This window comes from Staurois parvus, unplaced genomic scaffold, assembly GCF_062004578.1.
Source record: "Staurois parvus isolate SC_StPar_1 unplaced genomic scaffold, SC_StPar_1.0 ptg000105l, whole genome shotgun sequence".
NCBI lineage: Eukaryota > Metazoa > Chordata > Amphibia > Anura > Ranidae > Staurois > Staurois parvus.
In genome coordinates, this window is record NW_028317901.1 from 1234242 (window position 1) to 1261357 (window position 27116).

Below are 27116 nucleotides of genomic sequence, written 5' to 3' on the forward strand. Positions count from 1 at the left end.
ACTAAGCAATGGCTGTGAATTCCATGGGCCGTGACATCCCCCCTGGGCTCCCATGTCCCATCTGTTGTTGGCACTTCCTCCTCTCCCCTGTAGCAACTGCTCACTGACATAGGGGAGCTGGAGCTGCAGAATTATGTGACCAGAGCCGATTAAAAATAGGTAAGCACACAGATTTTTTTATGCAGGTTAGGCAGGATAGGTAGGAGGAGCGAGAACATTGTTAAGAATAGTTATAGTTAGACTTTTCTTCCACTTTAACCTCTTGCCGTCCGCCTGCTGTTTATAAACGGCAGGGCGGTGGCACTCCAGGGGCGGGTTGCCGTTCATAAACGGCACCCGCCTTTTCCAGCTGTGTGCGCTCCTTGGGAGCGCGCAGCACCGCGATCCGGTGCCCGCTGTGTCCTCCGGACACAGTGAAACACCGATCGTCGGACGGGACCTCTGTAAGAGGTCCCGATCATGTGATAACTGATATGCCTATCATGGATCACATGCAAAGTAGTAAGCAAGATGTCACTTGTGACATCATTGCTTACTACGTGTGAAATCTGTGAATGATCACAGAGGTCACATGGTACAAGGCTATTCACAACAGCCTTGTACCATGTGACAAGGTGTGACCAATCACAGCTCACTCAGTATTTCTCAATGGCTGCAAGAATGCAGACAGAAAGAGAAATTATTGCTTTTACATCCTATATGGGTGTAAAAGCAATCACTGTAAAAAAAAAAAAAAAAAAAAAAAAAAACTTTCATCACCCCCACAAGTAGTACAGTGTCACCATGGTGACACTGTACTGCTAGGGTGACAGTATGTAAAAAAACAAAAAAACAAATAATAATATAAAAAAATAAAATGAAAATGTAAAAAAAATGTTTAAAAATTATAATTTTTGGTTATAAACTAATTTGGCTTATTTTTTTTTTACTAAAAATATAACGGAATAATTTTTGGTCAAGATTTATGATGAAAGATTATTTATTTGCAAAATTGTATAAGAAAAACACTTTTTAAAAAATTTTTTGGACATTTTCATTTACATAGCAAAAAAAATAAAAATCCCAGTGGTGAATAAATACCACCAAAATAAAGCTTTATCTGTCTAAAAAAAATGGTAAAAAATTAATATGGGTACAGTGTTGCATGACCGCGCAATTGTCATTCAAAGTGTGATAGCGCTGAAAGCTAAAAATTGCCATGGACAGGAAGGGGGTAAAAGTGTCCAGACAAGAAGTGGTTAAGTGTGTAGCACTACTCCTTTAGGTATTGCTGATGAATTTGGGTCCTCCTATAGCCCTACACAGCCAGTCAGTTAGCATTTTCCACACAGCTTTCATCCACAGACAGAAATCAGGCTTTGAGGGTTGGTTTTGTTGTTTTATTGAGGGGATTAAACTTGGATATGGTTTAGGGATGTATAGGATGCCCAAGGTAAATGAAATCTGAGGACAACTTCCTAAACTATTCACAGCTTCCTTTCTCTAACACAGTCTCTGTTGGAGTGCTAGCCAGCAGCTCCAGTTGTACTACCTCAGACTCTAGATGACTCCTCTTCACAAAGCAATCTGAAGGTGTTCTTCCTGAGTAGGAGATCTGGCTCCTGCTTCCTTAAGTAAGGTACAAAGTTAGTAGCAGAGGGCTAATCTGGTTTCCCACCAGAGTGCTCTTTCCCTAATCCACCCAGGGTATGTAGGTGTACTGCTTGTGGAATAGCTGCTGCTACCAGGCCTATCAGCTGGGCTGCTCCTTCCTTGCCACATAGGTGGTCTTCTCTCAAGAAATCAGTGAGTCCTAAGGTTTCCTCCTGTCCAGCTCCAGGCTCGAAGGCAGGCCCCATTCCAGCAGGCCTCCTGGCAGCCTTCCCCTCAAAGGTGTAGCCTACCACTCCTCAGATCCCCGCCACTGCCTCCAAGACCCTCTTCCAAAAGCCTCAGAGTAGGGGGAAAATTCAGAGGGGCTGGCCTGCAGAGTTTTTCGGCCTTGACAAGAATTTGACCCCTCTGGCACCTGAGCTGCTATTCAGCTCCTGTCTAACCATTAGGGATCTAGCTACACTTAGTGTAACTAGGAGGGTGCTACATGTGAAAGAAAGTCTTATCTTGTTGCCTCCATAATCTGCAGTTTGATTAACAGACAGAACAGAATGATGATGATGAGGATGATGATGATGATGCAACTATAACTATATCACATCCCTTTTTTTATTTCAGAGTACATGATTGGGCATTGGAAGATCAAAACACTCAAAATCTGTTTGTCGTGGCCAGTCAGTGTCCTTGTAAACGACTCATCAAGGTAACAGCAACTTAGATATTGCTATGTATTATATAAAAATGATTTACAAACTCTGTGTAATGTGTTTTTAATGAAAAGCAGGCTATAGGTACATTTGCATTGTGAGTAATAGATGAAATGCCGCAAACACCTTTCTAAGGCCTGCAGTGGTGACATCCACCAATATTCTATCTCTCTAACTAGAATAGCCAGTGATTAGCGCTGTCTGTTGTGCCAGTCTTTCTGCTGGTTTTCAGCATTGTACACATCAAGAGTTACTTGTGTTTACTATTGATTAGTTGTTCCTCAGAAATATCATTTCAATTTACGAAATATAGATAAAAGACCCCCAGAAGGACATTTATAAGCACATAAACTACACTTGAGATAATGTCATCAGTGCATAGGGGTCACCTGAAAAGGGTACTTCTCTAGGTCTTCAACAAAGGTCTGCCTAACATTTGCCCTTATTCTGGAAGGACTGTCTATGTTGCCTACAGCTACAAATGACATCCAGCCTTTCATATGTCAGTGGCAATCTGACTCTGATTGGTAGCTGCAAACAGCATTGAATGTTCCCATTGAGGACACTTAAGAATGTGATAGACACTCAGTCAAGGCAAAGAATTAGCAAAGACCAGTTTATACGTGTGGTAGTCTGTACCTGGGGAATGGCTAAATATCTGATTACATCTCTGAATTGGGTAACATGTTGATCTTTAAATTGGCGTATATTATACTTGTTTTTTCCTGGCTTTGACTGCTTTGTAACCAACTTCACATAAAATGCTAAATTTACAATATAATCATAACGTCCAAAAAGCAATTATGCAATTCAGATGGAATTTTGGCAGTCACCTCAAGTGTAGCCACGGTTAAGTGTAAATTTTACAACAATTCATACAAACAAAAGAAAATGTAAGTAATACTTTAGGAAATACCTAGAGTTTATGTGAATGGCTCTTAAAATGTCCTCATCAATTTTTAAGCCATACTAATAAATAAAGACAGTTTTACTTAACCACTTGCTCTCCAGAGGATTTACCCCCCTTCCTGAATAGGCCATTTTTTGTGATATGGCGCTGCATTACTTTAACTGACAACTGCACGGTCATGCAATGCTGCACCCAAATGAAATGTATGTCCCTTTTTCCCCACAAATAGAGATTTATTTTGATGGTATTTGATCGCCTCTATGTTTTTTATTTTTTTGCGCTATAAGCAAAAATGACCAACAATTTTGAGAAAAAAAACAATATTTTTGACTTTTTGTTAATAAACATGTCCAGTAAAAAAATGTAAAAAATCAAATTTTGTCATACATTTAGGCCAAAATGTATTGTGCTACATGTCTTTGCTAAGAAAAAATCCCAATACGTGTAAATTAACAGGTTTATCTGAAAGTTATAGCGTCTAAAAATGGCAGTATATATACTGGAATTTTTATTTTTATACTAGTAATGGCGATGATCAGCGACTTATAGCAGGACTGCGGCGGGCATTCTGACTAACTGTCACTGACATCCCCAGTGACACTAATACAGTGATCAGTGCTGAAAAAAGCACTGACACTGTACTAATGACACCGAGCAGGAAGGGGTTAACATCTGGCGTGATCAAAGGGTTAACTGTGCTGTGTGCTGTTTTACTGTGTGCTCTGTGTGTGTTTTACTGTGTCAGCACATTGCTTGGTATTGCTCTGCTATGCAGAGCAATACAAAGCAGTGTGCAGGAGCTTACAGAGGAGAGATCTGTCTTATTTACATACAGACCTCTCCCCCATCAGTGATACTCGGCGATCGCCAGGTGCCGGTGGGGAATCACTGACCGGGACCCGGTGATCGACAGCTGAGGCCGCCAATGGCAGTGCGGGTAGGACGCGCACGGCATGCACGTGTCCCCTATCTGGTAATGCAAAATCACATATATATTCATGATTTTGCACAGCCCTGTAGCAGAATTTCTGCAATAGGGCGGCAGGCAAGCTGTTAAAGTAACACTAAAGGCTCTTTTGTTTTTTTTAATAACAAACATGTTATAATTACCTGTTCTGTGCAATGGATTTGCACAAGGCAGCCCCGATCCTCCTCTTCTCAGGTCCCCCACAGCCGCTCCTGGTCCTTCTCCCCTACTGAGTGCCCCCAGAGTAAGCAGCTTGCTTGAGATGGATCGAGATGGGGCACAGGTAAGTATTAGGGGGGCTGTGGGGGGAGGAGCACACAAAAGGTTTTTTGCCTTCATGTACAGTGGGGCAAAAAAGTATTTAGTCAGCCACCAATTGTGCAAGTTCTCCCACTTAAAAAGGTGACAGAGGCCTGTAATTGGCATCATAGGTAGACCTCAACTATGAGAGACAAAATGAGAAAAAAAATCCAGACAATCACATTGGCTGATTTGGAAAGAATTTATTTGCAAATTATGGTGGAAAATAAGTATTTGGTCAATATCAAAAGTTCATCTCAATACTTTGTTATATATCCTTTGTTGGCAATGACAGAGGTCAAACGTTTCCTGTAAGTCTTCACAAGGTTGGCACACACTGTTGCTGGTATGTTGGCCCATTCCTCCATGCAAATCTCCTCTAGAGCAGTGATGTTTTGGGGCTGTCACTGGGCAACACGGACTTTCAACTCCCTCCAAAGATTTTCTTTGGGGTTGAGATCTGGAGACTGGCTAGGCCACTCCATTACCTTGAAATGCTTCTTACGAAGCCACTCCTTCGTTGCCCGGATGGTATGTTTGGGATCATTGTCATGTTGGAAGACCCAGCCACATTTCATCTTCAATGCCCTTGCTGATGGAAGGAGGTTTGCGCTCAAAATCTCATGATACATGGCCCCATTCATTCTGTCCTGTACATGGATCAGTCATCCTGGTCCCTTTGCAGAGAAACAGTCCCAAAGCATGATGTTGCCACCCCTATGCTTCACAGTAGGTATGGTGTTCATTGCATGCAACTCAGCATTCTCTCTCCTCCAAACACGACAAGTTGTGTTTCTACCAAACAGTTCTATTTTGGTTTTATCTGACCATATGACATTCTCCCAATCCTCTTCTGGATCATCCAAATGCTCTCTAGCAAACTTCAGATGGGCCCGGACATGTACTGGCTTAAGCAGGGGGACATGTCTGGCACTGCAGGATCTGAGTCCCTGGCGGCGTAGTGTGTTACTGATGGTAGCCTTTGTTATGTTGGTCCCAGTTTTCTGCAGGTCATTCACTAGGTCCCCCCGTGTGGTCCTGGGATTTTTGCTCACCATTCTTGTGATCATTTTGACCCCAGGGGTGAGATCTTGAGTGGAGCCCCAGATCGAGGGGAGATTATCAGTGGTCTTGTATGTCTTCCATTTTCTAATTATTGCTCCCACAGTTGATTTTTCACACCAAGCTGCTTGCCTATTGCAGATTCAGTCTTCCCAGCTTGGTGCAGGTCTACAATTTTGTTTCTGGAGTCCTTCGACAGCTCTTTGGTCTTCACCATAGCGGAGTTTGGAGTGTGACTGTTTGAGGTTGTGGACAAGTGTCTTTTATACTGGTAACAAGTTCCAACAGGTGCCATTGATACAGGTAATGAGTGCAGGACAGAGGAGCCTCTTAAAGAAGAAGGTACAGGTCTGTGAGAGCCAGAAATCTTGCTTGTTTGTAGGTGACCAAATACTTATTTTCCACCATAATTTGCAAATAAATTCTATCCAAAATCAGCCAATGTGATTGTCTGGATTTTTTTTCTCATTTTGTCTCTCATATTTGAGGTCTACCTATGATGCCAATTACAGGCCTCTCTCATCTTTTTAAGTGGGAGAACTTGCACAATTGGTGGCTGACTAAATACTTTTTTGCCCCACTGTATGTTAGAATACATGAAAGTAATAAATCTTCAGTCTCAATACAGAAAATTTTAAAATTATCCCTTGCCGTGGGGTTATATGCTCGTTTAGTCTGGGGGAGAGAAGCATCTTTACTTACCTGATCCTCCACACCCTGGCAGATGACACTCCCCCATGTGTTTGCATTGGACTGTCCTCCAGTGTCGTTACATCCAGTGCAGGGCTATGGACCCTGCATTTGTCTTGATGATGTTAGGGTCTTACACTGTTTGCATGTAGAGGAGAAGATGATGTGGGGATTGGTCTAGCAGCACAGAGGATCAAGTAAGTAAATCTTCTTTAACAAATCCCGTAGACCTAAACAAGCAATTAACTCCTTGCAGTGCACGTGCAGCCCCACTATAGGGCATAAATTACAGGTTTCCTGGTGTTGGGCTTTAAAGTGTAGCTAGAATCAGATACTTTTTTTTCACGTTAAGTGCATACATGATGGGTAATGTGTGGGTGTAATAAATACTCAGCCATGTGCTGATCCAGCTCTTGGCTGTGTTAACAAATGTCTGACACTCATCAGCCCCCTCTTTCAGCCTCTCACACGTGTGACATGCTGCAAAATTACAATGCTGCTATCTGATCACATGGGGTGGAGAAGACCGAGGTCTCCTGCCTGTAACAGATTGATTACATCATCTCAGCCAAGGCTAAATCACTTGACTGAAGCTCAAGGATGGCTTTTTAATGCTAAAATGTGTTGTTTTTATGAAAAAAAAATACTGTTGTATAATGAAATATGTCAGTAATCTTTTCATGCAGATTTTTAACGTTACTGAAAGGGCCATTTAACAGACAACACACACATTTACATTGTCTTATCTTTAATGAACAATTATTCTAAACTTCTTGCTTCAAAAGTATGTAAACTTCTAGAATAATTTCAACGTATAAGGGTAACTCGGCTCAAGTATTTCTTCACAAGAAACATCTGTTAAGTAGACTTAAAAAGAAAAATTGAAAAGATGATTAAAGCTGGAAACAGCTACAAATGCATTTTTAAAATACTCATTGCTTACCAATCCAGAGTGGATGATTTGTCTACAGATAGTAGGAGTACAATACCCTAAGAGTGAGCAAGTGGCAACCATTACCTCCCAATCGGCTGAACTTGCCGATCTGTCTACTATAAAGAAAAAAACCCTGGACAAGAATAGTGATCTTGAGAAGGCACCACAAAAGGGACCATTGTCCACCAAGTTTGCAGTAGATGTTCTACAACACTTCTTCTGTGGATGGAAATGACAAGTGGTCAACGCAAAAAGCACCACACACCAAAGGCTTATCCCAACCATAAAGCCATGTGGTGGAAACATCATGATTTGTTGCTGCCTAGATGTCAAAGGTGTTAAAAAAAACTTCAGACAGGTAATGCTGTTGTTGGGACTTGAACTGACGACCCTAGTGCTGCGAAGCAGAAGTGCTAGCCACTTCATCGCTGTGTCAACCCATTTATTTGGTAGTGCTGCCTTAGGCTAGGTTCACATCTGTGCTGGTGGTGCCACTGCGGATCCGCAGGAAAATCCGTACAGACGCACCACCCGCACATAGAGAGGCGGACCCGCGGGTGGGTGCCATTAGTTCTAATGGCACACCGCGTGCACTGAAAAACGCAACCGTACTGAGACCGAGGTTCCCGTGCGGGCTGCGGTTTCCAAAGAAGTGCAGGGACTTCTTCCCTACGGGGCACGGGAGTCCATTCAAATGAATGGGCTCTCGTGCCCATGCAAAACGCGGCCCGCACAGCCGCATATATGTGAACCAGGGCTTAGGGCTTGTTTATACCTGCATTTTTATGCATCAGATAAACTCAGGACACTGCTAGGACACATAGAAAACAATTGTTTTGTATGTATTCTGCCCACACCGTAATGCTGGTAAGATGTACAGCGCATTTAAATAAAGTTGAAGAAAGTCAACAGTGGCAGTAGCCTGCACAGTAAGACATTGAGTGTTACTATGCTAGCCTAAATGCAACATGTGGACACATTATAAAAATGCAAATAAGGGCAATTCTCCAGGACTCGTAATAGGCTCTGAATAGGGGAAAACAATTGCAAAATTGTATCAATAATCTCAAACATAGCAGTAAAATAGCAAAAAAGCTAAAAAACATTGTAACACCCCCCCCCCCCAAAAAAATGGCTGCTCATATACAGTGCAGCAGTTTCCACGTGTTACAGTTTCCAAAGTGTTATGAACAATTTCTTACCCATTTAGACAGGTAAAGCTTCAGACCTTCTGATAGTGATGAAGCTCTTCCTTGATTGACCATTGAGACATCATAGTGATGTGCCTGGAGGAATGTGTAGGAAGCGGGAAGTAACTACACTACCTGGAAGTGTCTACATTTTGCCTGTCAGAATTTCAATGAGTTTGGCAATAATGTAAAAGGCCTTAGAGGCTGCTGCAAGTATGCTCAGGCTGTTGTGGAAGATTTTTTTTTTTTTAATTGAAACAAAGTCTTTTCAAACAAAAGAAAACTATTCCCGGAAAGAATCTAGACCTCATCCCAACTGAGATTTTATGACATGACCTAAAGAGAACTGTCCATGCAAGGAATCCCAGGAATACCAATGAACTGTGTTGTAAGGAGGACTAGTTTAAAATTCCTGTAGACCAGTGTGGACATCTGGTCAACATATATGAAATATTGCTGTTATATTAGGGTACTGATCACTAAATGTAAGGGCTTGCTTAGGTTTTCCTACCTCGAGATAACATGGTTAAGCTTACATATGTTTTCACATATAGATGTTTACACTTATCTAGACCCAAGAACAAAAATGTGATGTGTTGCTGCCTAACAGTCCTTAGATGCATTCATTTTCTACCTGTACCTGCATGGGTTTCCTCCGGGTATTCCAGTTTCCTTTCAAACTCCAAAGACATGCTGGTAGGTGAGTTGTCTCCTGTCTAAATTGGCCCTAGTATATGTATGTATGAATGTAAGTTAGGGACCTTAGATTGTATGCCCCTTGAGGCTCACCCATACAGTGAGTATAACAAGCATTCTTTACTGCAGGGGTCTCCAAACTTTTGAAATAAAGGGTCAGTTTACTGCCCTTCAAACTTTATGGGGGCCAGATTGTGGCCAGTGGGAGTAGAAAATGCCCGGGCATCAGTGGGAGTAAACAATACCCCAGGCTTGGTGGTCAGTGGGAGGAACAGTGCCCCATCATTGGTATCAGTGGGATAATTAGTTCCCCATTCTTTGTATCAGAGGAAGGAACAATGCCCTGTCGCTGGTGTCAGTGGGAGGAACAGTGCCCCGTCGCTGATGTCAGTGGGAGGAACAGTGCCTTGTTGCTGGTGTCTGTGGGAGGAACAGTGCCCCGACGTTGGGATGAGTGGGAGGAACAGTGCCCCATCATTGGGGTTTCTAGGAGGAACTGTGCCCCGTCATTGGGGTTTCTAGGAGGAACTGTGCCCCATTGTTGGGGTTAGTGGGAGGAACAGTGCCCCGTCATTGGGGTCAGTGGGAGGAACAGTGCCCCATCATTGGTGTCAGTGGGAGGAATAGCGTTCAATCGTTGGTGTCAGTGGAAGGAATAGCGCCACATCGTTGGTGTCAGTGGGAGGAATAGTTCTCCATCATTGGTGTGAGTGGGAGGAATTGTGCCCCATCATTGGTGTCAGTTAGAGGAATAGCATCTCATCGTTGGTGTCAGTGGCAGGAATAGCGCTCCATCATTGGTGTCAGAGGAATAGCGTCTCATCGTTGGTGTCAGTGACAGGAATAGCGCTCCATCATTGGTGTCAGGGGGAGGAATAGTGCCCCATCATTGGTATCAGTGGGAGGAATAGTGCCCCATCATTGGTGGCAGTGGGAGGAATAGTGTCCCATCGTTGGTGTCAGTGGGAGGAATAGCGTTCAATCATTGGTGTCAGTGGGAGGAATAGCGCCCTAATCGTTGGTGTCAGTGGGAGGAATAGTGCTCCATCATTGGTGTAAGTGGGAGGAATAGTGCCGCATCATTGGTGTCAGTGGGATGAATAGTGCTCCATCATTGGTGTCAGTGGAAGGAATAGTGCCCCATCATTGGTGTCAGTGGGAGGAATAGCGCCTCATCGTTGGTGTCAGTGGGAGGAATAGCGCTCCATCATTGGTGTCAGTGGAAGGAATAGTGCCCCATCATTGGTGTCAGTGGGATGAATAGTGCTCCATCATTGGTGTCAGTGGGAGGAATAGTGCCCCATCATTGGTGTCAGTGGGAGGAATAGCGCCTCATCGTTGGTGTCAGTGGGAGGAATAGCGCTCCATCATTGGTGTCAGTGGGAGGAATAACGCTCCATCATTGGTGTCAGTGGAAGGAATAGTGCCCCATCATTGGTGTCAGTGGGAGGAATAGCGCCTCATCGTTGGTGTCAGTGAGAGGAATAGCGCTCCGTCATTGCTGTCAGTGGAAGGAATAGTGCCCCATCATTGGTGTCAGTGGGAGGAATAGTGCCCCATCATTGGTGGTAGTGAGAGGAATAGTGTCCCATCTTTGGTGTCAATGGAAGGAATAGTTTTTCATATCAGTGGAAGGAAAAGTACCCCAAGGGCCGGATAAAAGCAAGCAAAGGGCCACATCTGGCCCGCGGGCCACAGTTTGGAGACCCCTGTTTTACTGCATATACAGACTGATTTTCTGTGGTGGGTTTAGTAACACTTTAAGTACTACAAGCAATAAATCTTAAAAAGACATCCCCTAAACTGTTTAATGGAGCCAGAGTGAATGGACTGTTCCCTGTGTGAATGGTGGCCTGGGTACTGTTTTGGGAAAGAAACAGTTAAATTCAGCAGCTCCTATGGGTGTAGAGCTAAACAAGATCTATAGCAGGATCAACAGCTATTACACCTATCAAAAAGATATAACAAAACACTTGCAACAGTATATTGAAAGGAGCAAGTCTGCTGAGTGAATGCTTGAGAAAATACAACTGTTTGCATGTTCTTGCTTTAGATAGATTCATTTTACCTATTATGGTGTCTCAGCTAAAGATCAGACCACGTTAGGAGTGATTCATGCAAAAATCCAGGTAATTGCAAAAGGATTCACAATCTTTTTTTTTTCCGGCTATATTTATAAATGGGATATAATGACACGGCATTTCCCCTGTGCTTAGTTCATAATGTTATCAATAGATTATCAGGTCTGGGAAAAGCTGAAGCTCTCTGCAGTGAAATCAGTTGGCTAAGCACTGAGCATCTGACTCTGAACATCAATGCTTTGATAGCAGGCCAAAAGGTTCACATTTAACTGCTTATAAAGTGTCTGCAGGGCTGTTTGCATTGCACTAAGAAGCAGCACGATTCTCACTTTCATTTTGTCATGTAGCCCATTGTGTCTGCCCTGTATTATTTATGCAATAATTTTAGTAGTAGACCTCATCTGCTTAGACATGCTATTATCCTGACTGTATCATATATTTTCTTATATTTTTATTTACCATAAGTGTGGTCATTATATCATGCAGCATTAGTGGGCAGAACAAATGGTCCATAAAGGCATTGTACACTTTCAAATGTTTTTGTTGCTTTAACAAGGTTATTAGTGTCATTATACTCCGTTTGCATATTTGCTTTGCCTTGTAATGATGGGCTTGTCTTTTTCAGCCAGATAACTAAGTAACTATGTATGTAAGCTCCAAGGAGCAGGGCCCTCCTATCCCTCTTTTATTGAACTGTATTGTTACTGTATTGTCTCCCGTTATATTGTAAAGCGCTGAGCAAACTGTTGACGCTATATAAATCCTGTATATTAATAATAATACTACATATTGTGGCTGCAGTTTTCAGTGCCATGGCTGATCAATTCCCCTATGTCCATGTATTCATTCAGTGAGCTTGTCCCTGTTCACTAAAGAGACGGGAAACTTCTTGTTCCGGATCACGCAACATCAATTCTTTGCCTTGCCATTTCCACTGTATTGCAACATAAATGTAGGAGTACTAATGTGATAAAACATATGTCTTCCCTTATTTGCTTTGCCTTACATATTAATTAGATCTGTGTCAGACCTAATTACTATGTAGCTCTCACCTGCACAAGCACTAGACTGAGAGACCCAGGGATTGTGGGATATATAGTTTCTTTACAGGAAGTGTCAGCTCTTAAACTACAGACAGAGGTCACGCATTAACCTGTGCAGTGCCGTGTGATGTCCCAGGTTTGAACACAAGCAAAAACTGCTAAGGGCTCATGTACACGGGGCATTTGGAAAACTCTTCTGAACGATGGAAACTGACTGCTGGAAAACGTAGGTTAAAAAACGTCAATTTAGCCGCATTTGCATACCGTGTTTATGTGTGTTTATGTGTGTTTGCGTTTAGAAGCGTTTTTAAAAGATAACTTCAGGAGACCTTCTAAAATGCCCAGAATGCACTGAAAAATAGTAAAAAATTAACTATTTCAGACATTTTGAAAGGAATAGAGAGAGCAGAAGCAGAGAGATCAGTATGTGTTGAGATGACCTGTCTTTTCTGGTTGTCTCATTATGGATCCCATCATGACCATAATGCAGCACATTCTACCATTTTTTCCTTCACGCAAAACCTGGAACTGACTGCGATGGTGTACCGGGTCTATTTGAATAATGGAAAACGCTTTGTATGCATTTCTGATGATGAAAAAAGGCTCTGGACAGCATCTGGACGTGGAACAGTTAAAAAAACGCTTCTAAACGCAAATACTTATAAACGTTGTTAACCACGTTTACGCGCTTTTACAAGCATTTGGTGTTTGAAACGCCGGTAAAATCTACTCCAGAATGCAAGTTTGGTGCTTTCGAACAAACAACTGTAAAGTCAACTGCCTGTAAATGACTAACTATGTAATGACTATGTGTACATGGATACATATGAAAACATTAGGGAGAGTTCAGGGGCTGCTGAAAAAAACGCTGAACAGCTCCTGAAATGTGAAGATTTACTCTACTATAGGCTGTGAGTACAGGCCATCAAATGTCACCATGAAACTACATGATCAATGCACAGGGATTGGACAAAAATAAGGAAACACTACATGATTTGCAGGTGTGAAAGTGACAACATGTTTGCGTTGAAAGCGGAAAGTGATGTAACATTCTTTGCTTTCGCTGTGTGATGAGACCCCTAGTTAACAGATGGGAAGCCTTACTTTTGTCATTCGCTGCATGCGCTGCTAGTAGTACATGTCAGAGCTTAATGAGCTTCAAAGAGGATAAATTATTGGTGCCTGCTTAGCTGGCTCTATGACGGAATTTGCCAATTTTATTGCAGTGTTGCAAGGTACAGTATCAAAGGTTATACAGTTTTTCGGGAAAACAACGTCTGATAAGCATAAGCGCAGTCAACGTGGTCAACTGGTTGAAAGATACAAAAGGACATTGCGTAGGATTGTGACCTGGAATAGGAAAACAACTGCTGCAAAAGTGACTGCAGAGCTCAATCTCAATCTTCTAAAGCCCATATCCACGAAAACTGTGAAGAGGGAACTCCATAAGCAAAACATTCACAGGTGAGCTGCAATATGGTCTGATGAATCGAGCTTCACACTGTGAACATATGTTTACATGTGGCAAACACCATTCCAAGCTTACAACCAGGACTGTCTTGTGCCAACTGTAAAGCATGGTGATCTCACAATCACGGTTTGGGTAGCCATATTTTGGTTTTCTGCAGGCCCCATCATCACCTTGAAAAGTAAAGTCACTGGCAGTGACTATGTACAAATTTTGGCAGACCATGTGCACCTCATGGTGCAGACATTGTTTCATGAAGACAGCGCCATTTATTAAGACAATAATGCTCTTATTCACAAAGCTGGTGTTGTCCAATTGTGGTTTGATGAGCAAGTCTCGTACTTTCCCTGGCTGCCGCATTCACCGGATCTCAATATCATAGAGCCACTATGGTAAATTTTGTAGAACAAGGTTCAGGTTTGTTTTCTGCCTCCGGCATCTCTGCAAGAATTGGAACGATTTTTGCATGAAGAGTGGTATCTGATTCCATTATCCACTATCCAAGACTTATATTTGTCAATTCCCAGGAGAATTCAGACCGTCATGGATGCTAAAGGAGGTCCAACACCACATTTGGTAACGATTGTGTTCTTTTACCTGATGTTTCTATAATTTTGTTCAACCCTTGTACATCTTATATAGGTGAAAAGCACAAGGTGCAGGTAGGAAGGTTTACAATGTTTTGAAGGTTACAGCTGTATAGGTCATTTTTAGTAGCTCATGTGCACAACTAAAATCACTAGCAAATAATCTGTAAGTGTAATCAATGATTGTTAAGAAGATTAAAGTGGTTCTAAAAGCCGATGAATGAGATGAAAGTAGGTGAAAGTAAAAAAACGTTCAGTGTGCACCTCCCCCCTCAGCCCCCTTTACCTTGATTACCTTAACCTGATCCTGATCCAGTGACGTATACAACAGCGGCTCTCCTGAGTCTCTCACTCCTCATTGGCTGAGACACAGCAGCTGAGCCATTGGCTCCTGCTGCTGTCAATCACAGCCAGTAAAGGGGGGGCGGGGCGTAGAATACTGAATGGTGCTTGTGTAGTTTACTCAGTATAGAGACATTTACAGTCAGGTCCATAAATATTGGGACGTCGACACAATTCTAACATTTTTGGCTCTATACACCACCACAATGGATTTGAAATTAAACAAACAAGATGTGCTTTAACTGCAGACTGTCAGCTTTAATTTGAGGGTATTTACATCCAAATCAGGTGAACGATGTAGGAATTACAACAGTTTGCATATGTGCCTCCCACTTGTTAAGGAACCAAAAGTAATGGGACAATTGGTTTCTCAGCTGTTCCATGGCTAGGTGTGTGTTATTCCCTCATTATCCCAATTACAATGAGCAGATAAAAGGTCCAGAGTTCATTTCAAGTGTGCTATTTGCATTTGGAATCTATTGATGTCAGCTCTCAAGATAAGATTCAAAGAGCTGTCACTATCAGTGAAGCAAGCCATCATTAGGCTGAAAAAACAAAACAAACCCATCAGAGAGATAGCAAAAACATTAGGCGTGGCCAAAACAACTGTTTGGAACATTCTTAAAAAGAAGGAACGCACCGGTGAGCTCAGCAACACCAAAAGACCCGGAAGACCACGGAAAACAACTGTGGTGGATGAACAAAGAATTCTTTCCCTGGTGAAGAAAACACCCTTCACAACAGTTGGCCAGATCAAGAACACTGTCCAGGAGGTAGGTGTATGTGTGTCAAAGTCAACAATCAAGAGAAGACTTCACCAAAGTGAATACAGAGGGTTCACCACAAGATGTAAGCCATTGGTGAACCTCAAAAACAGGAAGGCCAGATTAGAGTTTGCTAAATGACATCTAAAAAAGCCTTCACAGTTCTGGAACAACATCCTATGGACAGATGAGACCAAGATCAACTTGTACCAGAGTGATGGGAAGAGAAGAGTATGGAGAAGGAAAGGAACTGCTCATGATCCTAAGCATACCACCTCATCAGTGAAGCATGGTGGTGGTAGTGTCATGGCGTGGGCATGTATGGCTGCCAATGGAACTGGTTCTCTTGTATTTATTGATGATGTGACTGCTGACAAAAGCAGCAGGATGAATTCTGAAGTTTTTCGGGCAATATCTGCTCATATTCAGCCAAATGCTTCAGAACTCATTGGACACCACTTCACAGTGAAGATGGACAATGACCCAAAGCATACTGCAAAAGCAACCAAAGAGTTTTCTAAGGGAAAGAAGTGGAATGTTATGCAATGGCCAAGTCAATCACCTGACCTGAATCCGATTGAGCATGCATTTCACTTGCTGAAGACAAAACTGAAGGAAAAATGCCCCAAGAACAAGTAGGAACTGAAGACAGTTGCAGTAGAGGCCTGGCAGAGCATCACCAGGGATGAAACCCAGCGTCTGGTGATGTCTATGCGTTCCAGACTTCAGGCTGTAATTGACTGCAAAGGATTTGCAACCAAGTATTAAAAAGTGAAAGATTGATTTATGATTATTATTCTGTCCCATTACTTTTGGTCCCTTAACAAGTGGGAGGCACATATGCAAACTGTTGTAATTCCTACACCGTTCACCTTATTTGGATGTAAATACCCTCAAATTACAGCGGACAGTCTGCAGTTAAAGCACATCTTGTTCGTTTAATTTCAAATCCATTGTGGTGGTGTATAGAGCCAAAAATGTTAGAATTGTGTCGATGTCCCAATATTTATGGACCTGACTGTATTTTAGGTGATACTAAAGGTTCAGGTTTTGTTTTTAAATAACAAATATGTCATACTTACCTGCTCTGTGCAATGGTTTTGCACAGAGCAGCCCTATCCTCCTCTTCTCGGGTCCCCAGCTCCTGGTTCCTCCCCCCTTCTGGGTGCCCCCAGAGCAAGCAGCTTTTAGGTGTCGCCTTAAATAGATAAGCAGGCAGGCTACTAGGGGTTCCTTTGGAAATAAGTAACTTTCCCCTCTTAGATAAGTAATCACTGACACAAATGATCTTTTTAGATATCTGTAAGTTGGGATAAGTAGGGTCTCCAAACTGCGACCTTAAGGTCGGATGCAGCACTTTTCTTGCCTTTATCCAGCTCTTGTGGCACTATTCCTCTCACCAATATGAGGTTCTTCTTATTGACAACCAACGATGAGGCAACAATCCTCCACTGACACCAACAATGGGGTATAATTCCTCCCACTGACACCAAAATATGACTTGATTCTTCCTAATACGAGTGATGGGGTACTTTTCCTCCCATTAACACCAATGATGGGGCACCATTCCTCCCACCAATATCAGTTATGGTACACTATTTCTCCTCCTATTGTCCACAGGCGCTATGTAATTTTTTTATTCCCACTGACCACCAAACCTGAGGCATTATTTACATTGACTCTGGGGCATTTTCTGTTCCACATTGGCCACAGTCCAGCCCCCCTAATATCTGAAGGACAGTAAACTGGCTCTTTGTGTAGAAAGTTTGGAGACCCCTGGTCTAACTGAAAACAAATGTAAGGAGCATTCTATCCAGTGACCGTCATACTAATGTACCATGAGCTGTAGATTTAGTAATTATTGTCAGAGGTTACCTGAGACCTCAATGTTATTTTAACCTCTTCCCATCGGGCCCATTGCCATTAAACGGCCGAATGGGAGCATTGCCGATGCAGGGGGATGTTTCTAAACGTTACCCCTGCATCCATTGCCTGTGCGCGCTCCCTGTGAGCAACGCAGCGCTTGGATTTGTGCCAGACACAGTGTAACACAGATCGATGTAAGGGACTGCTGTGTGAGTTCCCGATTCATGTGTTCACTGATTGGCCAATCAGTGATCACATGAACAGTAGTAAACAAGATGTCACTTCCTGACATCATTGCTTACTACTTGTAAATTCTGTGAATGATCACAGAGGTCACATGGTACAAGGCTATTCACAACAGCCTTGTACCATGTGACAAGCTGTGACCAATAACTGCTCTAGCAGTGTTTCTCAGTGAAGGAGAAATGATTGCTTTTACAGCCTTTATGGCTGTAAAAGCAATCAGTGTAAAAAAAAAAAAAATCTTCATCACCCCCCACAAGTAGTATAGTGTCACTATGGTGACAATGTACTGCTAGGGTGACAGTATGTAAAAAAAATAATATAAAAAAAAAAAATGTAAAAAAGACATGACACATTATAATTTTTTTATAAACTGATTGTGGGGGAGGGGTTTGTACCAAAAACATAGCTGGATACATTTTAGCCAAGATTTATGAAGAAAGATTATTTATAATTTTATAAGAAAAACACTTGTTTTTAAAAATTTTGGTCTTTTTAATTTATATAGCAAAAAGAAAAAGAAATTCCTGTGGTAAATAAACACCACCAAAAGAAAGTTTTATCTGGCTCAAAAAAATGCTAAAAATGTAATTTGGGTACAGTGTTGTGTGACCGCACAATTGTCATTCAAAGTATAACAGCGCTGAAAGCTGAAAATTGGCATGGACTGGTAGGGGGTGAAAGTGTCCGGACTTGAAGTGGTTAAGGGTTCCTTGGTATTAAAAAGGTTGAGAAAGTCTGGCTTAGAGTACAATAAACTGTGTGAAAAGTGGCTCTACTGGAAAGTAGTAACTATGGACAATATTTATTTCATTCAGAAAAAGCTACAAAGCATAGTCAGTTGCAAAACTGAAAGCTATACTCCGATATCTCCACCATTTCAATAAATGTATTGTTTCATGAAGTCTTGACAGCCGCCAGACTCCTCCCTCTGACATGTTTCATTCTGAAAAAGAGCTTAATTGAAGAGACGAGTTACAAAGCAGCTAGAATTGAGATAAATAGATAATGTTTTCAGTTTACTTAGCTTCCAATTAAGAAACAACCGGGATGAAATGCACCGAGAGCACATAACAGCTGGTATTTAGCCATTGATTGTTAATATTTGAATAAACAGGGTCACGCTGAGGAACCAAAATTTGAAAGGACATATAATAATGACAATGGTTCCTGATTATCAGGGGGAGTGTTAAATTAAGCATTTCTGTCTTTTACTTACTGTATTCGATTATTTTTTTCCTAACCTGCTCTTAATGTTAATATCCTGTGTGAGCCTTGCACGCCTACTTTCTTATTCTCTACCTCATCCCTGCTGCACCCTCTCCAGCTCTCTTCGTCTTTTTGCCCTAAGGCTGAGTGATACATACTGTGACAGCTCTGGCTGGACACAGTCATATAATTTACATCACTCTGTTGCTCTTCTATCTCCCCCTCCTTCATTCTTTATAGACCAGATGGGGTGGTCAGTCTGCTTTCCTCACATCTATCCTTTACATCCTGCGCATCGTGTTTCCCAGTCATGTCCCATATCGTGCTTGAAGAAGAATCCTGCTCTGATTCAAAATCAGGATATGTTGTTTTAAAATTAGGAACAACAGAAATCATTTTATACTGTATGGTTTAGTGCAGTGATGGCGAACCCGTGGCACGCGTGCCACAGCCGGCACGCCGAGCCTTATCTGTGGGCACGCCAGGAGAATACCGTATTTTTCGCTCCATAAGACGCACTTTTTTTCTCCCAAAAAAGGGGGGAAAATGTCAGTGCGTCTTATGGAGCGAATATAGAGCGGCCGGTCCGGTATTTCCACCGCCGCCGTGTCAGAATACCGGGCCGGCCGCTCAGCTCTGCAGTAGGACCGTACCTGTCCCTCTATCCAGCGGCGCGCTGTCTTCCCGGCTTCTGTAGTGTGCGTGACAGCCGGGTCCCAAGTGCGCATGCGCAAGAAGTAGTGCTCTTTGTGAATGGTAAGGCGGTACCTGGGACACATGACAGATCCCAGAAGCCGCCGGACCAATCACAAAGCGCAAATAAATAAATGTATAACCTCCTCCACCCCAAATTCCTCAAAAAGTCATACCTTCTCCCTAGAAAGTGCAATAGTCATATATTGTAACCTTTTTGTGATAAAAAAATAAAAAACTCTAATTAAACCTTACAGTGTCATATGTAATCAAAAAAACTTTAAATTGTCCAAAAGAAAAAAGAAAAAGTCCAATGAAAAATCCAGTGTCCAAACAAAGAAAGTCCCAGATTTCCAAACTTTATCATCCAATCGGAAGGAATCCTATTTCATCCAGTGATACCTCAAAAAAAATATATAGATACTCTAGTGCATTACCTTTATATAAAAATATATTCACTCTGTGCAAAACACAACCTAAGAAAATGTGCAAAACTCTTTGTTGAATTAGTTATTATATATAGTGCACATAAAAAATAAACTGTGACCACTCCGTGAACACTGCAACACTGTGCATCCACCAACACCAATAGTATTACATACTATTACCCTCTGTATATATATAATCAGCATTCAATCAGAGATCTTCTATTTCCTCTCCAAAGATATTTTCCAAGGTCCTCAAAAGACAAGAAGGGTCTCAAGACTCATCTCCAAAGTATAGGGAAAGATTTTTAATAGCCACTTACATTAAAATTCCACATTTCCAGCTCCCAACATGGCTCCTATGCGAGTTCTACCAAACAAATGCAGTAAGCCATGTGTGAATAACCAAAAAAATGGCCGCGGCGACACTTCCGGTCTGCGTACGTGCGTCCTGACGTCACACCCTTAAGGGTGTGACGTCAGGACGCATGTACGCAGACCGGAAGTGTCGCCGCGGCCATTTTTTTGGTTATTCACACATGGCTTACTGCATTTGTTTGGTAGAACTCGCATAGGAGCCATGTTTGGAGCTGGAAATGTGGAATTTTAATGTAAGTGGCTATTAAAAATCTTTCCCTATACTTTGGAGATGAGTCTTGAGACCCTTCTTGTCTTTTGAGGACCTTGGAAAATATCTTTGGAGAGGAAATAGAAGATCTCTGATTGAATGCTGATTATATATATACAGAGGGTAATAGTATGTAATACTATTGGTGTTGGTGGATGCACAGTGTTGCAGTGTTCACAGAGTGGTCACAGTTTATTTTTTATGTGAACTATATATAATAACTAATTCAACAAAGAGTTTTGCACATTTTCTTAGGTTGTGTTTTGCACAGAGTGAATATATTTTTATATAAAGGTAATGCACTAGAGTATCTATATATTTTTTTTGAGGTATCACTGGATGAAATAGGATTCCTTCCGATTGGATGATAAAGTTTGGAAATCTGGAACTTTCTTTGTTTGGACACTGGATTTTTCATTGGACTTTTTCTTTTTTCTTTTGGACAATTTAAAGTTTTTTTGATTACATATGACACTGTAAGGTTTAATTAGAGTTTTTTATTTTTTTATCACAAAAAGGTTACAATATATGACAATCACAAAGCGCAGCGCTTCTCGCGCATGCGCACTGGGCATCTGGCTGTCCGACGAGCGCCCACACTACAGAAGCCGGGAAGACAGCGCGCGGCTGGATAAAGGAACAGGTAAGATAAAAAAAAACTCTGCGGAAGTAAGAGCGGGTACCTGTCAAATTCAGGTACCCGCTCCCCCTCCCTCCCCAAAGGTCAGCAGTCATGTGTACTGTCCGCAGTCTCTGGTCATCCCTGTACTGTGTCCGCAGTCTCTGGTCATCCCTGTACTGTCTGCAGTCTCTGGTCATCCCTGTTCTGTCCGCAGTCTCTGGTCATCCCTGTGCTTTCCGCAGTCTCTGGTCATCTCCTGTACTGTCCGCAGTCTCTGGTCATCCCTGTACTGTCCGCAGTCTCTGGTCATCCCTGTACTGTGTCCGCAGTCTCTGGTCATCCCTGTACTGTCCGCAGTCTCTGGTCATCCCTGTACTGTCCGCAGTCTCTGGTCATCCCTGTACTGTGTCTGCAGTCTCTGGTCATCCCTGTACTGTGTCTGCAGTCTCTGGTCATCCCTGTACTGTGTCTGCAGTCTCTGGTCATCCCTGTACTGTCCGCAGTCTCTGGTCATCCCTGTACTGTGTCCGCAGTCTCTGGTCATCCCTGTACTGTGTCTGCAGTCTCTGGTCATCCCTGTACTGTGTCCGCAGTCTCTGGTCATCCCTGTACTGTCCGCAGTCTCTGGTCATCCCTGTACTGTCCGCAGTCTCTGGTCATCCCTGTACTGTTAATTAGTTTGCACTACTGTACGAGTTGTTTTTTCTAAACCAAAAGCTCGATATTCAGGTTTCATTGCAGTGTTGGCACTTTGAAAGAAATAAGTTGGTTTTGGGTTGCAGTTTGGGCACTCGGGCTCAAAAAGGTTCGCCATCACTGGTTTAGTGGCTAATATGCAATCCCAATACCCAACACCCCCAGAAAATAGGAGTCTGCATCCACTCCTCCTAACAGGATGAGGTATCAGCTTGTATTTTGGTCAAAGTAAGAATTATTAGTATGCATCTGCAGCATTGCAGTGATATACTGGTCTTGTGGTTTGAGCAGTCACTCTCAACCAGCGTTCTGTGGAACCATAGGGGTTCCTCTAGAGTAGGGGTCTCCAGACTACGACCCTCAGACCATATCTGGCCCCATGCAAGATTTTATCCAGTCTGCAGCTAGGGTCAGTGGCATACCCTCAATGTGCACAGATTGAGGTGAGGATTAAGGTGAACCCTCCCCAACCTGCACCCGGACTATAAAGGGGTATTTTGATAGGGACCCTGATGTAAGGGGGGATTTTGATGTGGACCCTGACAAAATGGGGGGGGGGTGTAATGGGGACCCTGATGTAAAGGAGATTCTGATATAAAGGGGACTCTGATGGTGATCCTGATGTAAAGGGGTATCTAACGAGAACCCTAATGTAAGCGTGAAACTCTTTTTTTCGGCCTGAAAATATTTGTAATCAATACATTGTGGCCACCCTCATACAGAAAAGTTTGGAGACCCTTACTCCAGAGGTTACTGGGGCAATGTGCAAATTCTGCCTTTCAGATATGTAAACACTGATTCCAGTGGGCTTTATAGCTATCTGGGGGAGTCATCTAACTGACCATGAAGAACTGCAGAAATGAGGAATTGAAGAAATCATTTAATATAGTTTGATTTAGTGGCTAATATGCAATGCCAGTACCCAACACCCCTAGAAACAAGGTGCCTACAATTGCTACTCTGTTACATCACCCTGATAGACAACATACCACCATGAAAGTTAATCTGGAAGTAAAGGCTAATTCTAACTGTTCTTAAAAACAAAGATCTGTAAACTGTTTTTTAATCTGGTTCAGTCATGTGATTCAGCAGCTCTGGCTTTCCTGTGAGAGAGAGCGGTTGACAATGGCTGTGAATTCCCAGAGCTATAACCTCACCAATAGGTTCCCATGGCCCAGCCATTGATAGCGCCCCCCTCCACTTCCCTGCAGCGGCTGCTAACTGGCATAAGGGAACTGAAGCTGCAAAATCACATGACCAGACCATTCACACCTCTACATCCAAGGAATACATGTCCCTGGAAACACAAAAAAGCAAACCAAAATACGTGATCCACTTGCAGCATACTCAGCTATAGCAGACATGCATTTCGTCACACGACAAAACGCGTGAAAAATGTACCAAAAAGCACAGTAAACAAACATGTTAAGCTCTCTGCCCAAAAATGTGCAGGAGCTCCTTTGGTGCATTTGTCGTGTGAATGAGCTGCCCTATCGGCATCGCTAGAATAACGCACAGAATGACCACCCAAACCACCCAATGGAGCCTAAAAAAAGGTAAGTATCCAGATCCTTATCATGCAGGGGAGAGGGAAAGAGTACAATGTTGCATTTTTCCTGAATTTGCATTATGCTATATGATTAGGTACAAATGGTACTTGAGTTTGTTATCTCTCACTAGCTATTTGTTGTACCCTATGCTGTGTTTATCTAGTTACCTGGTGTTTGTTTTTTTTTCCTTTAGCTCAAAAGCCTCCAATCTCCAGACACTCTTAGCCTCCAAGCATTAAAATAGCTAAATAGACAAGAAAAATGGTGTAAATAGATTTGTTCTCAAATTCCATGCATACATAAAGCTGCACTGAACACATTGCTATCAGATATAAATGAAAGCAAGATTACAGGGGAAAGTTACAAACAAATGACGGCAATGAAACAGAAGGAGATCATAATTATATATTTATGAGCTGTTGAAGTAAGGTAGTTTCCAACATGACAGGCCCAAAAACTAGCAAAGGAAACAGAACTATTACTTTAGGGGAAACAAGAGTTGTGTGTCTTTTATTGTTAAGTGTCTATCGCCTTTTGCAAATATTTTTCAGGATTGCTAGCTTCAATACTGACAGTAAAAACTGGAAAAGGTGTTGTTTCATGTTCATTATTATATATAATAAAAGTAATGTGCCACAGCTAAAATGTTAACTTTAAAGTAATTCTAAAACACATTTTTTTTAAAATAATAAACGTCATACTTACCCATTCTATGCAAAGGTTTTGCAGAGTGCAGCCCTGATACTTCTCATCTGGGGTCCCCCGCCAGCCCTCCTGGGTCCTCCTCTATGGAAAGTGCCCCCATAGGAAGCTGCTTGCTATGGGGGAATTCGTTCAGGCTCCATGCCAAGCCGCGCTCCCTGCGTAGACACAGACAGTGAAGCTCGGCCCTGCCCACTCACTCACTCACTCCCTCACAGGATTTGATTGACAGCAGCAGTAGCCAGTAGATCCTGCTTCTCTGTCCTGTGAGGAGAGAGAGAGTAGAGAGAGTTGCTGCACAGGGCTGGAGTGGGCTCCTCGGGTAAGTATTTGGGAGGGAGATCCTGTGAACTGAAGGTTTTTTACTTTATTGCCTTTGGGACCACTTTAATTTTGTATACCTGTTTTTATAGAGTGTCTGCTTATTTATAATTAGCTGTACTTTTCTTCCCTGAGTTTCATGATCAGGTTTAACCTACATGATATGTCAACTTCTATTTGACTCTTTAGCCAGCCATAGATAGTTTGAATCTTGGCTGGTTCAGCAGGGACCGGCCGAGATTCAATCCATGAATGGATCAACTTGGGTACAATTCAGATTTGTACATGTGATCGTTGCCAGTGGCTATAGCCAGGAGAACACAATAGCTCCATGGGAGGGATTCCCCAACCACCAGTGACTGTGCTGATTGGAGAACCCTGTGGTTGCAGGAGATAAACTTGCATCATCTTTGGCCTGCCTTAGCATCTGCCATTTTATATACATTATCCAGCAACCTTACTTAAGGCATTGCTGATTGTATTGGTATGATACATGCCACTTTCTGTTGTTTGTGGATGTAGACCATCACTTTGCTTGTCTCTGGTTTTCACAATATTTGCCCTTTGCTATCTCTGTGCCCTTTTCTCTCTATCTCTTTCCCCACTTAGCTACGTTCTCTGTCTTGCAGTGTCTCCTTTTTGAACCCCTCATTTAACTTGGTTTTCCTGTATCTCCAGTGTCAATACCAGCAGACATTAGATCCTCTCAGACTGATCCATTCTCTGTTAATCCTCCGATCAATAGTAGCATCAATCACCTTCTATATCCCAGTGGTTCCTTCCTTCATGGGATAATTAACTTGTTCCTCACTGGACCTTCAAGCTCAATTGTGGGGATCAATTGCCAGCAGGTGGAATGACTTTGCTGCATACAATATTTACCTCTAGAGTTAGTAGGCTTGCTTCATCAGTTAGATGGTTAAACTGTTATACAGAATCAGATCTCTGTTCATTCTACAGGTATGAGAAGCTTTGCTCTTATGGATTCTACTGTGTGGTGAACAATGAACAAAATTACATTGTGAATTGTTGTGGAACTAATTTTAAATGTTGCATATAAAACTACATCACATGGTGGGTTTTATGGTCTCTTATGAACTATTATTGCAGAGTTGGACAAATTACAGTAGCCAGTTAGCCATCCTTCCAAAAAAGAGCTGGTGCCTAATTTTTGAGAGGCTTCTCTCTGGTCACCTGGCTCCTGAAGCAGCCCATTGACATGGGATTAGAGTTGCTCATCTTGACACTCTTCAGTTTAAATAAATTTACATGTTACAAGCATTAAATTGTATTGTGAGCATAACAACATCTTGTGGTCATAGCATAGCATATCAGGGGCTGTGGGCAGAGGGAAAACACCAAAATGTAATTTTCAGTGAGGTCGTAATCAGGTCCTAGACTACAAAGGACCAGTTGGGCTGGCCATGATTGGACCGATGTAGGAGCAGAGATTCCAGATAGACAAAGATAGTGACAAGGCTATTTCTACGGGCAATGTATTGTCATCCTTGTGCAGGAAGCGAACCATCAACACTTTCTCTAGAAGGATCACCTGGTATGAACACCAATGTAGCACCCTCCTAGGTAGGTGCTTGGATAGATAGAATTAGATTTTAGTTGTCACTCAATAGGCAGTGTGACTCTAATTGTTGCTAGGTAAAAGTATAGTTAGCTCACTGTACTGAGTGTGCTGGGATCATCTAGTGAGGTCTGCTCTGTGTACTCAAGTGCTGCTAGTCTGCCTAGCTTCTTGTGTCCAGGAGACTGCAGAAGTTTCTGGATGATAGGTGGGGAGCTAAGCATATGGCAGCATGAATAATAATACAGCCTCAGCCTATCCCAGAGTGAGGGGCTCTAAGGCATGCTGGGTAACTGGATATATTCAGTGAGCACACGGGGCTCTGGGTCTTTCGTGGCTGGATTGCCCAAGCCTGGGAGAGGGCACATTGCCTATCCAAGGCAGTTGATACTGTATGCCTCAGGTGGGTTACCAGGTTCTGCCATGCTGATGAGGGGATACGGAGAAGTGCTACAGTAATAAAGACAAGTACATGAGAAATATGGAGCTCCCTAATGATATGGCAATTTGATTTTTATGAAGCATTTGGATTTTGTCCAGATTTATACTTTAAGGTACAATGTCATGGAGACAATTTTCAAAGTGACTATTAATTACACCAGTGGCAAAACCTGTCCTGAACATCACATTATCTGACTGCACCTTTTCAACTTTGCCCTTACCTCTGCATAAAAATAAACAAGTGCGTGTATCTAAGTGGGGTTTTCATGTTTATAGTGCAATGGGAAGGTCCTGGAGCCTGAGGGGGCAGGCAAGATCCAGCAGAAGTACTCAATTGGTTTCTAAAGCATTTTGGGCAACATTAGATGTGCTGTCTTTCCCCAAGCTTTGCTCCTGGATTCTTCATGAATTTGTTCACCCCTTTATTATCTATTTATGTAGCAGCAATATCTATTGCATGCCATCATCTTCTGCAGTATGTAATGCATTTCATATACTGTACTGCTGTTTACAGTGTGCACAATAGTGAAGCATTATTAAATTATCAGTAAGATTTCAGTGTGCTTGGTCACATCTTAAGCACTCATGCGTTTGCCATATACCTCGTCATTAGGGGTCCTGAATATTTTATTATAGTCTGTCTTATCAACCTTCATATAATATTATTATGGCTCGTACTATCCTGAAAAATGGGTTGTATAATATTCATTGCATTACCACAATAGTGTACCAGATGACGACGTAGATTAGCTGCAACATTCAAAGCTTAATCATACTGAAAGCTTTGCTTAGACATCACGAAAAACA

The 27116-nt window shown here is 42.3% G+C and overlaps 1 protein-coding gene across 4 annotated transcripts in view; it reads left to right on the forward strand.

Annotated features, from left to right (window-relative positions):
* Positions 1 to 27116, forward strand: part of LINGO1 (leucine rich repeat and Ig domain containing 1) — a 513120-nt gene that overhangs the window by 367130 nt on the left and 118874 nt on the right. For all 4 annotated transcript variants that reach the window (XM_089671358.1, XM_089671357.1, XM_089671359.1 and 1 more), the window contains one exon: positions 2212 to 2296. The gene's annotated coding sequence lies outside the window, so the exon portion shown is untranslated. The remainder of the gene's footprint in view (positions 1 to 2211; positions 2297 to 27116) is intronic.